The sequence below is a fragment of the Tachyglossus aculeatus genome, chromosome 3 (genome assembly GCF_015852505.1).
Source record: "Tachyglossus aculeatus isolate mTacAcu1 chromosome 3, mTacAcu1.pri, whole genome shotgun sequence".
Taxonomy (NCBI): Eukaryota; Metazoa; Chordata; class Mammalia; order Monotremata; family Tachyglossidae; genus Tachyglossus; species Tachyglossus aculeatus.
In genome coordinates this window covers 90,795,050-90,812,999 of record NC_052068.1, presented here as the reverse complement: position 1 = coordinate 90,812,999, position 17,950 = coordinate 90,795,050, and the positions used below count along the sequence as shown (strand labels likewise).

The following is a 17,950-nucleotide window of genomic DNA, read 5'->3' as shown; positions in this document are numbered from 1 at the left end:
GCCATCCTCCCGCCTGCAGACCACTCCAATTCAAAAGGAGAATCGCCGCATCCTAGCGGATAGAGCACGGGGCTGGGAGTCGGAAGGACCTGGGTTCTAATCCTACCTCCCCTACTTGTTCGCTGTGTGTGACCTTGGGAAAGTCACTTTACTTCTCTGTGCCTCCATTACCTCATCTGTGAAGTGGGGATTGAGACCGTGAGTCACAACTGGGACGTGGAGCGTGTCCACTCCGATTAGCTTGTATCTACTCCAGTGCTTAGTACAGTGCCTGGCACATAGTAAGAGCTTAACAATTACCTCGAAACGAAACAAAAAACCAAGAGACTTACGAAGAAATGGAGATGTACAAGGAACAAGGGTTCCTGTTGCTGGCTTGCTCCCTCCTGCTCCTTGAAACTTGGAGCCTATTTCTGTTGTGTTGTAATGTTTCACCACTCCTGCCGTGTCCATCTCCAGTCCCTTCTTCTCCCTACTACAACTTGAAGATTGCGAGCCCCATGAGGGACAAGCGCGGTGCTTAATTCCCAACGCTTAGTACAGTGCTCTGAATACTTGTCTTGTCTTACGCTGTCGGGTCATCTCCGACCCGTAGCGACTCCATGGACACATATCTTCCAGGATGCCCAGCCTCCATCTGCAATCATCCTGGTAGTGTATCCACAGTTTTCTTGGTTAAAAATACAGAAGGGGCTTACCATTGCCTTCTTCTGCGCAGTAAATTTGAGTCTCCGCCCTCGACTGTCCCACGCTGCTGCTGCCCAGCAAGTGCTTAATAAATATATTACTACTAGTACTATTACTCTGGCTACAACCTTTCCCTCCTAACTCTACCATCAACAAAAGAAACTGGCCACCTTTTTCCTTCTACTCCCCACCCCACCCCTTCCTCCTAGGCTCTGCATGTTCAGGGGGTATCAATCAATCCACAACTGTATTTATTGAGCACTTACTGTGTGCAGAATGCTAGACTAAGCAGTTGGGGGAGTACAATATAACAATACAACAGAGTTGGTAGACACATTCCCTCCCCACATCGAGCTTACAGCTTAGAGGGTCTAGCTTACATTCTGGAGTACAAGTTCAGGGAAATGATTGGCGATTTCCCAAGGTGAATCAGAGAGTCGCCTCATAAAATGAGAGTTCCCGGATCTTTGTTTCTAAATGGGAGGGGTGGGAGAGAGGGAACAACTCAACGCTGTCTCCTGAAATATAATAGGATCACTGATACAGAATCAAAGGTACTAGGGAGGAAATATTCAAACCACGAGTGCAGTGTCAAATCATACATAGAGCTGACCATCTGAACTATTAAAGTGATTTTAAAATGAGGAATTAGCTGAAAGATGAATATTCCAAGCATTAAGCGGGTCGGAGACTAAAGCAGTAATGGGTACACACAAATTTCTAAAGCTGAAAAGTCACACGGTGAGGCCGTCCCTGCACGCTGAACCGAAAACAACAGGAAAATGCAGGCGCAGAAATCAGGAATCAGGTTTTGAAAAATCAGCGTTTCCTCAAACGGCAACTATTCGGCCAAAGTCAAATAACTTTTAGCGAATGTTTATGCAAACACTGTTGATATACCCTACAAATACTGGCCCCCAGATCCTTATAAGACCACTCTAAGGGAAAGAAGAAGAAAGGGAGGAGAGATATGTGGTAAGGAGTGTAATTTATTGTAGTGTCTGTCTCCCCCACTAAACTGTAAACACCTTGAGAGTAGGGATTGTGTCTGCTGACAATTGTACTCTCCCAAAGACTCAGTACGGCGTTTGCAGACAATAGTCTGTAAGCCCTTTGAGGGCAGATGGTGCCTACTACTCTTCTATACTCTCATTCATTCAATCGTATTTATTGAGTGCTTACTGTGTGCAGAGCACTGTACTATGCGCTTGGAAAGTACAATACAGCAATGAAGAGAGACAATCCCTGCCAACAACTGGCTTACAACTCTCAAGCGCTCAGTACAGTGCTGTGCACCCAGTAAACAATGGCATTTATTTAGCGTTTACTGTGGGCAAAGCACTGTACTAAGCACTTGGGAGAGAATAATGCAACATCATCATCATCATCAATCGTATTTATTGAGCGCTTACTATGTGCAGAGCACTGTACTAAGCACTTGGGAAGTACAAATTGGCAACACAGTCGGTAGGCACGTTTCCTGCCCACGATGAGTTTAGAGTCTAGATGCGAGCTGACAGTAGACTGCAAAATCCATGAAGGCAGGGATCATGTCTATTAACTCCATTATACTCTCACTGGCACTCAGTTCAGTGCTCTGCGCCAAGTAAACCATAAGCTCCTTGAGGGCAGGGATGATGTCTTACCATCTCTGTCATATCGTACTCTCCCAAAGGCTTAGTCCAGTTCTCTGCACTCAGAAAGTGCTCAATTAATACTGCTGATTGATTAGAGACAAGAAAGGAGAGTGGAAGGATTGAGAGAGCGAGGCAAGGGAAAGAAGAGGGCAAGGAAGGGGTGGGGAGAGAGAAGAGGCAAGAGGGAATACAGCTGGGGCTAGACGGTTGATTCTGATATCACATCAACAGACCTTATACCCACAAAACTTCTTCCAAGACCTACCATATATCCATGGCTCACCAACCCTTCCCTTCTATGTATCACCCGCTGGAGATCTGGGACAAGACACTTCTCCAAAATGCGGCTTTCCCTGTCCTTAAAAAGTAACGGTACTAAGTGGGACGGAGAAGTAATCTCCTTCACGGGGTGTTTTCTCAGCATCTGGAAAGTGAGTTGCAATGTCTAAGGTAGAGTCACATCAGGGTCCACTTCTCTCTTATCCCTTCGGGAGAAGATAAAAGGCCAGGCTGACTCAGGGGAAAGGCTTAAAATACAGCTTCTTGAAGCAAATATCTATTTATGAGCACTGTTGCTAAGAGCCTGAAAAATAGTTGGGAAAGGATAGCTAATTCACAATCAGTGGAGATTGGGTATTCAAGACTTGATCTTGAGAAAAGACCGGGTCCACGTTTTTTTCAACCTGCTATTTCAGATGAACCTTTTACAATTTCATTGCATGGCAGAAGTACGGTATTGTAAATGATTAAGTTTGGAAGATCAAATGCAAAAAGCTTAAAATTGCCCTAGAAAAAAAACACACGGTAGGAAGTATGGGGGGGGGGGGGGGGGGGGGTGTGAGTGAGTAACAATGTGTGTTCTTTGTACTTTGTGGAGAAGCAGTGTGGCCAAGTGGAAAGAGTGTGGGCCTGGGAATCAGAGAACCTGGATTCTAATCCCAGCTCCACCACTTGCTTGTTGTGTGACCTTGGGCAAGTCACTTAACCTCTCTATGCCTCAGATACCTCATCTGTACAATGGTGATTAAGGGTGTGAGCCTGGGCCAGGGACTGTGTCCAACCTGATTAGCTTGCATCTACCCCGTGCTTCGAATGGTGCTTCGCACATAGAAACCGCTGAAGAAATATCATCAACATTATTATTATTATCATCACTCAAACACATACAGGTGTATGCATAGCTGGAAAGGCAGGGCCCACAGTCTAGACCAAGCTGCCATCCGTTCTTTATCATGTTTGTTCTTTGCAGGGCTTGGTGCTGCTTTGGTTTTTGCTTCATCACACACTCCTCTCCAGAACTTCTGCTCCGAGACAGTCGCTCTTTTCCTGTTTGCCGTGACTATTCTGGTCGACCTATCAGTAACCTCCCAGTGTTCAGCTATTTTTTAAATAATGGCATTTATGAACCATTACTATGTGCCAAGCACTGTGCTAAGTGCTGGAGTAGATACAAAATAATCACACTGGACATAGCCCTAGTTCCACATGGGGCTCATAGTCTATGAAGGAAAGCAGATATTTAATTCCAGTTTTACAGGTGAGGCTACTGAGGCACAGAGAAGTTAGGTGACTTGCCCAAGGTTAGTCAATCATATTTATTGAACGCTTAGTGTGTGCAGATCACTGCACTAAGTGCTCGGCAGGGTATAACGTAACAAGAAACCAACCCGATCCCTGCCCACAACGAGCTTTTACAGTCTAGAGCTTACAGTGCTGGCAAATGACAGAGTCAAGACAACCCACATCCCCCCCCCCACCCCATCGCCCCTCCCCAACAACTTCTCCCCCATCTCTTCCCCTCCCCCCCATATCTCTATTTATTGATTTATTTTACTTGTACATATTTATTCTATTTATTTTATTTTGTTAATATGTTTTGTTTCATTGTCTGTCTCCCCCTTCTAGACTGTGAGCCCGCTGTTGGGTAGGGACCGTATCTAGATGTTTCTGACTTGTACTCCCCAAGCGCTTAGTACAGTGCTCTGCACACAGTAAGCGCTCAATAAATACGATTGATTGATTGATTGATTGACTCTGAGTCCCAGGCCCATGTTCTTTCCACTAGCCCACACTGCCTCCCCCACTACACCACGATTATGTATTGTCTAGGGCTTTGTTTGAACCAATCGTATTTATTGAGCACTTATTGTGTGCAGAGCACTGTACTAAGTGCTTGGGAAGTACAAGTTAGCAACATATAGAGACAGTCCCTACCCAACAGTGGGCTCACAGTCTAGAAGGGGGAGACAGAGAACAAAACCAAACATATTAACAAAATAAAATAAATGGAATAGATATGTACAAGTAAAATAGAGTAATAAATATGTACAAACATATATACATATATACAGGTGCTGTGGGGAAGGGAAGGAGGTAAGACGGTGCGGATGGAGAGGGGGACGAGGGGGAGAGGAAGGAGGGGGCTCAGTCTGGGAAGGCCTCCTGGAGGAGGCCTTTATTTGTGTCATTTACTTGTGTCATTAGCACAAGTGCCCTCCTTGTTTTCCAAGGCCCAATTTCAGCTGGCTACACAGCCACTTTCATCCATTCTCCTCACGCGTCCCGCCCAGAGAGGATGTGTGAAGCTGTGTTGGAATGGCCCGTGGTAATCCCACCTCAACTGTGGTCTTCCCTAACAAGCCTCACAAGAAGAATCTCTCCTGACTCTTCACACACACACACACACACACGCCCCCCCCACAGCCCCTGCCACCCCACCAACCCCCAGACTGTAAAGTCCTTGTGGGCAGGGATCACGTCTACCCTCTATACTGTACTAAATTTCCCAAATGCTCCATTACAGCACTCAATACTTCCCACTGATGGATTGAGTGGTTTCAACCAAACCACGACTTCTACCCAAATAGTTTTTTTGGCTCTATCAACTCTGATCTATTTTGAGCACGTTATTTGGAGCCAGAAACTTCTTTTAAATTTGCTCCACTCCTCCTGGAGGGCACGCATCTCTAGCTTTCCCCTCTGTGGCTCGGTGGAAATAACCCGGGCTTTGGAGTCAGAGGTCATGGGTTCAAATCCCGACTCCGCCAGTCGTCAGCCGTGTGACTCTGGGCAAGTCACTTCACTTCTCGGTGCCTCAGTTACCTCATCTGTAAAATGGGGATGAAGACTGTGAGCCCCAGGTGGGACAACCTGATCACCTTGTAACCTCCCCGGCGCTTAGAACAGTGCTTTGCACTTAGTAAGCGCTTAACAAATGTCATTCTTCTAGACTGTGAGCTCACTGTTGGGTAGGGATCGTCTCTATATGTTGCCAACTTGTACTTCCCAAGCGCTTAGTACAGTGCTGTGCACACAGTAAGCGCTCAATAAATACGATTGAATGAATGAATGAATTGGGCCACTAGAACTCCAGTGGATCACTCCAGAGAAAACGGCAAATGGGCAAGTTCGTCCCGCCCCCACTGCAGAGGGGGGAAATCTGGGAAAGGCAACAGTTAAGTAGCTCCAAAGCCTTTTGGATTGTCCTTTGGAGGTATCTCAGCGTGTACAACCCGCTGCCGCCAATGCTATCCAAACATAAACGTGAAAAGAGTGGCAGGAAGATCAATGTATGCTTGCGAGAAGCCCGCAGCAGAATCCTGCTCCTGCTCCTACTCGGTTCTTCCACCACACTGGAATTGCTCTGGCCTCCCAATCTCTTGCGGCCTAGAGGGAGGTACAGGCCTGTCTTTCTAAATTTCCTACTCAACGTGTGGCAACTGCAGGGCGTCAAATCAGACCCAAGGCCAGCCCAGTAGCCTCCTCGTCCAAATCAGAGGAGACGGGCACATGGAACGGCAGAACAGAGAACACGGTAAATTCACCTGGAGGCAAGGGGAGAAAGCAGCACGGCCTAGTGCTTACAGCACAGGCCTGGGAATCAGGAGGTCACGGGTTCTAATCCCGGCTCTGCCACTTGTCTGCTGTGTGACCTTGGGCAAATCACTTTACTTCTCTGTGCCTCAGTTCCCTTATCTATAAAATGGGAATTGAGACGGTGAGCCCCATGTGGGACAGGGACCGTGTCCAACCTGATTTGCTAGCACCCACCCCAGCGCCTAGTACAGTGCTTGGCACAAGTAAGCGCTTAAATACCATCATGAACATTATTATTATTATTATTATTATTATTATTATTATTATTATCACCCAGCAGGTTTGGAGGTGTCATCCCAGAGCACTGGCCACAGAAACAGGCTTCTATCCCCGAAATGAACTGACATAAAAGTAATCGATTCTTTGGGCCCAGATCATCTCCTCTCTCAGGTCCAGATCAAAAAATTTCAGAGAAGCTGCTCAGATCACAGTCTTTAACCCCAAAAGTTCTATTCCCTATAGCTATTTTGATGGAGACAAATTCCATACCTAAAAAGTGCGGATATGCTTTTTTACTTCCTTCACAGTTTGGAGGAGGGAAAAGCATCCCTGATTTGTATATTAAAGCGCAAGCATCTGTCCTACTGATGATATTCTAGGGAAGCACATTAGCATAAAATTTAACGATGTCAAATAAGTGGATGTGAAATAGGGACTGCGTAAAGACACTATTTCCAAGGCTGACAGAAACATCACTGTTTAGAAATGCAAATGAAACCATTATGTTCAATAATTATATGAAAATATGAACAGTTCAGCATGTTTTCCAGCCCTGATGGCGGTTAATGGGATGTACGCTTATGTAAATAACTACTATTAAAGCTAATGCTGAAAAAAACTAATAAATTCATACTAAAGCAACTGATTTAGTACGCTTTTAAACCCCAGCAGTGCTCACTTATTAGAAAAGAGTGCATTATTATGTTTAGAACTCATTACTGCTACAAGTCACTGCAACTCCATCAATTACCATGCATTAATGAAAATGGGACACATACAAGAAAAAAATTATTGCCTCTCAGCAGTTTTCTTTAAAGACAAAATCTAGGGGTATTACCATCATGGGGCCTTGTAGGGAACTTATCAGCAAGATAATCTTTATTACTACAACTGTACTCTCTGCACTATCACCCTTGGGGATTTTGGTCCTAAAAAGGGCTAACCTTTTTGGAAAATCAGCAACATATTTACCACAAGAGCGGTCATTTTAACATCAATAAAGGAAGATTTTCGGTATTAAAACTACATCGGGTTTTTATTTTTTATTAAATCCCGTATTTAGTTGATTATCTGTAAAAGAGAGGACGAAAAAAATTACCATTTGGAAAGCAAAAATATAGAGTGGTAATGAAAACAGCATTAACTGTAGAGTAGAAATGGTACAATTCCAAGATAGTGCCTGATATATTCAGATAAATTCCCACCCAGTTTTCCATTTACGCCTTTAATGACTTCCTGTGAAACCAGGGGATCTGATTTTTTTTAAGGACACTGCATATATTTCTTCTTGGGCATGAACCCTATTTCTTTGCCATTCCTCAAAGATTTTACCGCAAGGCACTAGAAGGCCACAAAATCCTTCTTGCTTAAAGTTCAAACCTCATCGGCATCCCACAGTCAAGAAATGCTGATGTGGCAGAGAATCAGATATAGAAATTCTTGTGCTTCCGGCTTCCACTTTGGTCTACTGGGATAATCTGTTCGGTTTCTTCAACATTCTACCTATTTTTGATGCCACGCCATTTTCATTCTCCAGCTTCTGGAACGGAAATACCATTCGGCACCTAATAAATGGCGAGCGTCAGTTCAGCCTCGACCAGGGTGCTTATTTACTTCTCACGTGTTCATTCAGTGGCCTTAAAACTAAGGCCTCCTGACCCCTGTTTGGATCTGTAACCGTTGAGAGGATGCAACGGTCTGGTAAGTCCAAACTGAGCCGGGGATAGGCAGATCTCAGGTCTAACTGCTCAAGGCTCAACCGCAAAAACAATTACCCCAAAACAAACAAAAAGCACAATAGGCAACATGCCTTTGGGCATCACATCTTCTGATAAGTGCATCCTTATATCATCTGATCTCCTTCCTTGAGTTGGAGATTTAAAGCTCCCTGAGAGCAGGCAGCACAGTGACCTATCCGGTTGGGGCCCTGAAAGGTGGAGCATCTTAGATGGCGGTAATAACAAGAATGGTAATATTATGGTAGTAATAAGTATGGTACAACCATGTAAAGATTACAGATTTAGAATTCAGTACTGTAGAAAGAAAATATATCGGTGGGGTGGAGGGGATGGGCAGGCGAAGAAGGGGAGTTTCAAAAGATAACTTCTGGACGGCCACTAGATGACTATCCCACAGCCTAGTTTGCTACTTTTGAAAAATGACGGGGCTTAGTACACACACGACTGCTAGGATAACCATGTAGAAGAACAGATCCGTTATCGTCAGAATCCCTCCGTCTGAAGAATGAGCATTTTACTATCTGAGCCATTTGACAATTTCACAAGCGAAGGCCATTCTAAGGTTAAGAACAGTAAGACAAATTTGCTCCTGATTAATAATAGAGCCATTCATTTTATTCCTCAAATCTAAAGCAATTACAAGCCAGAGTATGGCAAATGGATTTAGCTGAAGAGATTACGTCAGAAGAGCCCTTTAAAGAAGAACAGTAATTTAAAAGACTAAACTGAATAATGAACTCTCCTGAACAACAATTATTATAAGATTGATTTATTGAAAGTGCATTTAATCATGCAAGAAATGTTTAAACTTTCCAAAATAGTTCTAGAAGATGGCTGCACCAGAGGATCAACCCAGTTTGCACTCTGCGGTTGATAAGCAAAACCATCAAACAAGAAATTCATTTAGTTCCAGTAAAGATAAAGAAGATCTATTTCTTTGAACTTGAATTTCTATTTCGCTTATTTCCATGCGAGCTTCTAAAACGAATGAATCCCATTGCCACTGGGGCTCACTATTTTAAAGGTCCCACTCTATATCGGTTTGAATCCAGAGGCCAATAAAGGGGCAGCCAAGAGATTTCTCTAGGGAGTTGAGACTTTATAGGATTGCAAAAGGTTCCAGATGTCAAATCAAAACAAAAGAAACTGGAAGATTCGAGCCAGGGAACGAAAGTGGCTCATTTAATTACCAATTGGGTACGCTTTGAGTATTAAAAGGGTATTTGAACAACAGGCAAAGTCAGCCAGAGCAACAGCTTGGAGGGGCAGCCTGGTCCAGTGGATAATTTATCAGGGCTGGGAGTCGGAAGGACCTGGGTTCCAATCCCGGCTCTGCCAACTATAGGCTGTGTGACCTTGGGCACATCACTTCGCTGCTCTGGGCCTCAGTTACCTCATCTGTAAAATGGGGGTTAAGGCTGTGAGCCCCCTGTGGGACAGGGACTGTGTCCAGCCTGATAAGCTTGTATCTGCCCAGCACTTAGTACAGTACATAATAAGTGCTTAACAAATACCATAAAAAAGCCCTAGAAATATAACCTGAAAAACAGCATTTCTTTCAGAAAAGGCTTCAGCATTTACCCAGAAATTCACAGAATGAGAAAGAGCAGGGACTGTGTCTGTTATATTGTTCTCTCCCAAGCATTTAATACGGTGCTTTGCACACAGCAAGAGCTCAATAAATATGATTGAATAAACTAGATGAGAATATGAGAATGCTCAGATTGAAGGCCCTTTGAAACTCAAGAAGAATTTCAGAATATAGGGAAGTTTAAGAATGACGTGCCCAGGCAGACCAGGATTCAGGCCCCTGGGGAGATGGGGGCCAGTTTCGGCTCACTGTACCTCACTCTCAACTTCCTGGCTTCCCTCCCACACTCAAACTGTTTTCCCTCGCTTGGAACTCCCTCTCTCCCCAAATCCAACAGGACGCAGCCCTCTTTATATTCAGAGCCCACCTCCTCCAATGAGTCTTCCCCAATTCATTCCCAGGATTCAATGACCAGTGGGCAGGCAATGTGGCAGTTTGTTATACTGTACTCTCCCAAGCTCTTAGTACTGCACTTTGCATGCAGTGATCATTCAATAAACACGATTGAATGAATGAATCTGTGGAGTTGTTCATTCCCAATCTTTCTGTATATGTGTTTGTATATTCAATTAGTCATTTGCAACGATGCTAGTTGCATGCCTGTCTACCCCATTACAGTGTTCTTTGTAGACAGGGCCTGTGTCGTAGACTCCTCTCGTACTTCCCAAACATTTCAGCATGACACACTGCACCCAGTGGCTGCTCAAATGCTGCTCTTAGTGTCACTACTGGCTGCCAGACTCTCCTCCAGACTTCTTCTTTCCCAGCTCCTTGAATGGTACCAAACCCAACCGCCATCTCTACCCTATTAAGAGTGGCAAGGCTATAAATGTGCCAAACCAATCTTTCCCCCAGCCTAACATCTGTGGGATTGGTTTTCTGCTTTTGGAAATAATACCTTATGATCTTCCCTACTGGATTTCATCCGGTTTATACAGGTCCATTTATCCAGTTTATTAAGGTCTCATGGAATGTGACATTAGGAACCAGTAGGAAACCAGCTTCCTAACTCCCCCTACTTCAGCACAGGAATCCCACGGGAAAGAAACATCCCTTTGAAATGTTATTCAAAGAGATCTTAAAAGTTAAGAATTGAGTCTGAAACTTTAAGGGCCTTAAACGCCCTTGGTAAATCTCATTCACCACAGCTCTGTGCTAGGCTAGGTTTGGTTTTATTACATTTTGTCCTATGATTCATCGTTTCAAAACCAAATGGGTTACATCCAAATTTCAGTCATCGGGCAGTTTGAAAGCCCTGAAGGTTTAACCAGATTCTTAATACTGTTTTAATGCATTTTTCGACTCAGTTTGAGCTGATCAAATTTTCCAACATTTGTTATTTACCCAATAGACCTTGACTGCGCCTTATATACTGTACATTTAGGAACTTGTTAAAACGCATAACATTTAGCTGATACTATGTTGTTACGGCCCATCACGTAAATGGTTATTTAGCGAGTTTTTAAAAAGCTGAGTTTTTAATCCAGCAGACCGTATTGGTATCTAAGGAAACTCTACCATGGAGAAACGCACAGTAATATTACTTCGGGGAAACAGGGTGAAAGTCAAGGAGAAAGAATTATGTACTGATAATTGCACTTTTCACAGTTGTTCTCTTCTTCAATTCTAACACTACCCACCCCGGTTACGCAGAGCATCAAGGATATAACAGCAATGTTGATCAAACATCCGATATTTCAGAGCAATGGAAGTCCTCAAGGGAAAAGTTCTTTCCGTCTCGCTCAAGCTTTCCTACAAAGATATTTCCCAGAACACAGCAAGCACAAAGGAAGCTAGTCAGAAGACTTGTTGCAATTAAATAACATGTCACTCAATCAGTGGTATTTACTGAGTGCATACTCTGTGCAAAGCACTGCTTGGGAGAGGATGACAACAGAATTAGCAGTTACGTTCCCTGCCAATAATGAGCTTACAACCATCACTTCTAGTCAGCTAACTCCTCCCAGGACCTCCACTGAACCTTCAGAAACCAGGGGTCCACCTTCTACTGCCCCTGTTCCAGGCACGCTATCACTACCACGAATCAGAACAAATTGGTTTTGTGGTGATGAGGAACCTGATACTTATTGGGATGGGGGAGGAGACGCCACGAAACGTCAGATAGCAAATGTCTTCATAATAAATTTGAGGTGTCCACAGGTCGTTCGGTGGCCCAGGATGACGGCGCCCCATTCCGTTTCTTCTTCACCGGCCTGATAAAACCCAAGCCCATACCACCTGATGCTTGTGACATAGGTTAACCACTGGATAAGCACTTAGTACAGTGCTCAACACACAGTAAGCACTTAATACAACTGAATGAATGGATAACCAAATTAGGGAGAACTGTCTCAAGGGTGTAGGCACTCATATGTTCACTACTTCAATATGCTTAAGAACTGAATTTCACACACAAAAAAAAAGACAATGGGGCTTTGGGCAATAGTCATGCTATTTTATTAATATTGGCATTCTAGACTGCAAGCGAGACTCTACACTGTAAGCTCATTGTGGACAGAGAATGTGTCTCCCAACTCTGTTATATTGTACTCTTCCAAGTACTTGGTATACTACTCTGCACACAAGTGGCAGTGCTCTGCCACCTGTCTGCTGTGTGACCTCAGGCAAGTCACTTAACTTCTCTGGGCCTCAGTTACCTCATCTGTAAAATGGGGATGAAGACTGTGAGCCCCACGTGGGACAATCTGATGACCTTGCATTTACCCCAGAGCTTAGAACAGTGCTTGGCACATAGTAAGCGCTTAACAAATACCAACATTATTATTATTATTCAACAGTAAAATGGGGATAAAGACTCTGAGTCCTATGTGGAATGGGGACTGTGTTCAACCCAATTATCCTGTATCTTGCCCAGCGCCTAGTACAGTACCTGGCACATTGTAAAAGCTTAACAAGTAACATTAAAAAAAAACTGCCTACTGGATTTAGCACTTCAGCAAAGCACTGGCACAATGCTGCAGTCGTTTTGGATGCAAATGGGATCTACCTGCAAAAAACCTTTAATTTCCATATCCCTGAGGGGAAAAGAGGCGAGAGATCCATGATCTTACCATTACTGGGGCAGTGGAAGGTGCAGGAAGAGTTCAAAACACGGTCTGTATAATAATAATGGCACTTGTTAAACATTTACTATGTGCCAAGCACGGTACTAAGTGCTGGGGTGGATACAAGCAAATTGAGTTGGACACAGTCCCTGTCCCAGATGGGGCTCAAGGTCTCAATTCCCGTTTTGTAGATGAGGTCACTGAAGCACAGAGAACTGAAATGACTTGTCCAAAGTCACACAGCAGAAAAGCGGTGGAGCCGGGATCAGAACCCATGGCCTTCTGATTTCCAGGCCCGTGCGCTATCCACTATGCCATGCCTCTTCTCTAAGGTGACACTAACACCTCCAGGCCGTGGAAATGTGCACACACTTCAATTTACTAAAATAATAGGCAAGGGCTTACGTGGCCTTCTGTATTCCAATAACTGAAACACTAGAAGGATCTGGTTGAATGTCACAGTCAAATAGCATCTGTATACAAAGCACTGTACGGAGCACTCTAACATACTGATTGAAAGTGGGTTGGTTGGAAAGGTCTATTGGAGTCCAATGTTAATAACCTTCATTTCAATCTCTTCTGTTTTCGATCAAACTTAAATATTCTCAATGATAACAGAATAAGAACCAAATTAGAAAACACCAGAAACTTAAAACAATCAGTTTTTTCCTCACACTTCATCTACTTATAACAAGTTCTTTGCCCTTTTTCAACTGACAAGAATTATCTAATCAATTACTCCAATTTAACATGACATTTCTGTGACAGTACACAACATGAGTAGCCAAGATCCTGTTAAACTTACACAGAACCACAAGGCAAGTGAAATGGCCTCAAGCATTCACAGCGCGCACGCGAAGTATCTGAGATCATTATTAGATTAGCAAAATGACTCTTGCCTTGGATCTGGTTAAATGGAATAGGCTGTTATTCCAAGTAAACAGAACGTGTTTTATCACCGAATCGTTCAATTTGTAAGACATCAAAAAAAAATCAATGTACGTTCATAACATAAAGATCAACATTCATGTGAGCTGTTAAGGCTCATGGCAACGCGCTCTACCGAATTAGCACATGAAACTGTAGAAATCACAAAGAAAACATCGCCTCCACTTCCTCAATCCAAGCCATTTGATTTTATTTAAAGCTCTCCCATATTGGAGGGAAAAATAGATTGGTCCAGAATTGTTTTAAAACACAAAAGCAGTCACCATAATGCCCTCTTGGATAGATAAAACGGACGCTTCTCTAAGTTAACGCCTTTCCACTCTGTCACCTCTTTCCCACCCTCCTTCTCCACAACTGAGCTTCTAATACAGCTGCCATGTATCTTTGGGGACATTTTACATCAGTCTCATTGACGATGGCAGCAGGTATATTAACCGTTCTATTTGCTGCTGCAGAGCTTGCATTACTGATGCTTAGCTCAATTTGAAGGTATGGGTGCCTTGGAAGCACAACTTCCTTTAAAGAATGATCAGGGCTCTTCTAGCCTCGGCACAAGCAGGCTATTTTCTTCATACAGCAGGGTAAAAGGCTGAGACTATTTCTAAATCTCTCCCCTAACAGATCCCAGATTCCATGAATAACCTCCAGCATACTGTAGCCCGATTCAGGAGTTGATGTCACCAGAGGCTTGAATCAATCAGCGATTTTTAGTGAGCGCTTAACTGTGTGCAGAGCACTGCACTAAGTGCTTAGTCCAGTCATGGATTCCTCTTTTAGACTGTGAGCCCACTGCTGGGTAGGGACTGTCTCTATATGTTACCAACTTGTACTTCCCAAGCACTTAGTACAGTGCTCTGCACACAGTAAGCGCTCAATAAATACGATTGATGATGATGATTCCTCTGGCCCCTTGCTATTATCTCCCATCCTTTCTCCTGAATGGTATACACTAAAAATGAACCTTCTCATACTCCAAAGCTCCTAAATGAAGTCTTTCTCCCGGATTCTAAAAGGCCAGAAATTAGCCTTCACTTGGGGGAATGCATCTATTTTATCTTTCCCCATCAGCCCCTTGAAAACGCAGGACATTTTTCTTCTTCCTCTATCCCTGCCTAACACTCGGGACAGGATATAGGAGTTGATGCCTGCCCTGTCTTTCCGTATCGAACTGCCAGTCTACAGCAGAGATTATGACTTCTCCCCCGCTCCTCACAGTAGCTAGTCCTGCCGATCCAATGGGTCCTCCATAAACAGGGTTCACTGTATCCACCTCTTCCTTAGCACCACGCTAATTGTGGAGCTGCAGGCGAGCACCCAACCCTATCAAGGAACAGATTCATGAAAGGATCCCTAGGGCATCAGGGTGACTGGGCATGAGAGCATTGCTAATTCCTGCAATGCTAGCTAAATTCTATGAGCACATTTCTGCCTCCTGAAATGCCAGATAAGTTCCACGAGCGCACTTCTACCTCCTAAAATACTAGGTAAGTCGTACTACTAGTATTTATTAAGCATTTACTGTGTGCAGAGCACTGTACTACTTGTGGTATTTGTTAAACGCTTATTATGTGCCAGGCATTGTTCTAAGAACTGTGGTAGATACAAGATAACCGGATTGAACACAGTCCCTGTCCCACATAGGGCTCACAGTCTTAATCCCCATTTTACAGATGAGAGAATGGAGGCCCAGAGAATAAAAATAATGATAATAATAATAATGGCATTTGTTCAGCGCTTACTATGTGCGGAGCGCTGTTCTAAGCACCTGTGGGAGATACAACGTGATCAGGTTGTCCCACGTGGGGCTCACAGTCGTAATCCCCATTTTACAGATGAGGTAACTGGCACAGAGAAGTTAAGTGACTTGCCTAAAGTCACACAGCTTGACAAGTGGCAGAGCCTGGACTAGATCCAAGGTCCTTCCACCTCTCAGGCCCATGAGTTCTAAGTTCCTTGTAGAGTGTGAAGCCCTCTAAACTACAAGGGCAAACCCTAGAACAGCAAGCAGGGCTGCTGTCCTCACCCCAGCTGCATATGTGACCCATTCATAAAAACACTGGGCCACCCATGTTTCCATCAAAGAATGCAACCAAGGTGCCCTCTGGGTTCTACACAGACTCGCTTCGAGATCTGTTTAAGAAGTTTCTTAGGTCAGGAAACGTTTCGTTGAACGTGCCTGCAGATTTGTTCCTCCCTTTCTGTTCATTAACTGTGTCAAAAATCAACTTCGTTTAACACACTGCTGGTCTTTGCGAACGATACCTCCCCAGGACGTGTCCCTGCAGGGCTAGTGTTAAGGGAAATATGGGCTTTCTTTTGCACATGAGTGAAAAAGAACCACAAAGAACTTTTATTATTTTAACAACTATTTCCCTATTCGGTGCAAAAATGAATCCCTTGGAAGTCTGAATCGAAAAGAAAACATGGACAGCTTCTGCTTCCTTATTGACTGCTCTCTCCATTGCCTGCAAGGCACTAGTTTGTTACTGTAGTGTTGATCATTAGCGTGTGTTTGCTAGAATTTTCATTTCATTAGAAAGAAATCAAGGCTTGAGGAAAATAAGCTTAAAACGGGCATGGAATGAACTAAACAAAGAAAAAGGGCAAATGAAATTTGGAGCACTAACCTTGAGCCTGTCTTTAAAGATCACATATTTCTTCCTGATTAATGCAGAAGGTCTCTAATGGGATTTGAATTCAACTAACTTCCAAAGCTACTGCTTCTCTTTTAAAATATTATGAAATCTGCATTCAACTTTGGTAAGTCATCCATAAGCTCCTCAACATTAGAACAGACTTAAAGAGATCTGAAATGAACTGATCTGATGTAGGTGAAGGATTTGAATCATTCATGTGGAATGGAGAAGTGTTCTTGTAGTTAAAATTATATTGTTTTAAATTATGTCCTTGTTTTATGTTTCCCGGTTTTATAGAGTTTTATGTACTGTAAAATCATATGTATTAACCTTCTGCCATCTTTGTCAGGACGAGTCTGGAAAGGGAGTTCTATACCTGAACGGCCAGACTTGGATAATGCAGAGATAAAAACCCGGAGACACTTAGGGGAAAAGCCTTCACGTTCATTCACGGTATAAGCTAGGTGGCTAGGGTGATTGGAGATTTTTTTAGGATGAGTGAAGTGAAGCATCGCGTGGCTCCGGTTCTGCGGACAACCCCCAAATCTATCCGTCCAGTTAGTCCAACCCCGACCTCTCACCTAACCTACGATCTCAGCTCGGCCTCCACTTGGATGAGCGCCGGCACCAACAAGCTCCGAGTGTCGGAAACTGAACTGTTCACCTACCCTTCTAAACCCTCTTTTCCGACTAACTTTCCTATCTCCAGCAATCGCCTCACCACCCTCCCTGTCCCAGAAGCCCAAAACCCCATTGGCCTTCCCCATTGCCCGCCACCTCTCGACTCTCAAGTTCGATCCGATGCCGAGTCCTGCCGGTTCATCCTATTCAACGTTTTCCAGGTCCGCTTCTTTCCTCCCCACCCAAACGGCAGCCACCCTGGTCCAAGCTCTTAACGTATCCCCAGCTAGACTCTTGTAACAGTCTTCTTATTGGTCTGCTTGCCCCCAGACTCTCCTACTCCAATCTATACCTCACACGGCTGCAAGCATCATCTTCCTGAAGCACCGCCAGGCACCAGTTGCTCCTCAAAACTCGACACTGGCTTCCCATTTCTTTCAAAAACTCCTCAAGATTGGCTTCGAGGCTCCCTGTCTTATACATTTGTCCTTTTTGTTCCTCCCAAATTAACCTTCTGACTATACCTCACTCTCCACCCTTCCACTTCTGTCCCCTCACTCACACCGATTCCCAGGTCTAGAACCCCTTCCCCCCACCCCAAATCTATCAGGCCACCACCTTCCCCACATTGAAAGACCTCCTAAAATCCCACCTCCTCTAACCCTCTTATCCCACTTCCTCTCCACCACCCCAAGACATACAAATCCCCGCCATTCCGAGCATTTATGCATTCACACCCACCCTCAGACCTTGAGAGTACCAACTGAATATTCAATACTTTATTTCACTGTTCTTTTAGTAAATATTCTTATTTCTGTCCCCTTCCTTAAACCGTAAGCTCCTTGTGGGTAGAGTTATGGGTCACTTCTTCTGTGGTACTTTCCCAAGCACTTAGTACCCAATACAAAGCTCGGTAAAAACTCTTAATAGT

The 17,950-nt window shown here is 44.0% G+C and overlaps 1 protein-coding gene across 1 annotated transcript in view; it reads right to left on the bottom strand.

Annotated features, from left to right (window-relative positions):
• KIAA1328 (KIAA1328 ortholog) overlaps positions 1–17,950 on the bottom strand; it is a 338,663-nt gene that overhangs the window by 261,879 nt on the left and 58,834 nt on the right. The window lies entirely within an intron of this gene.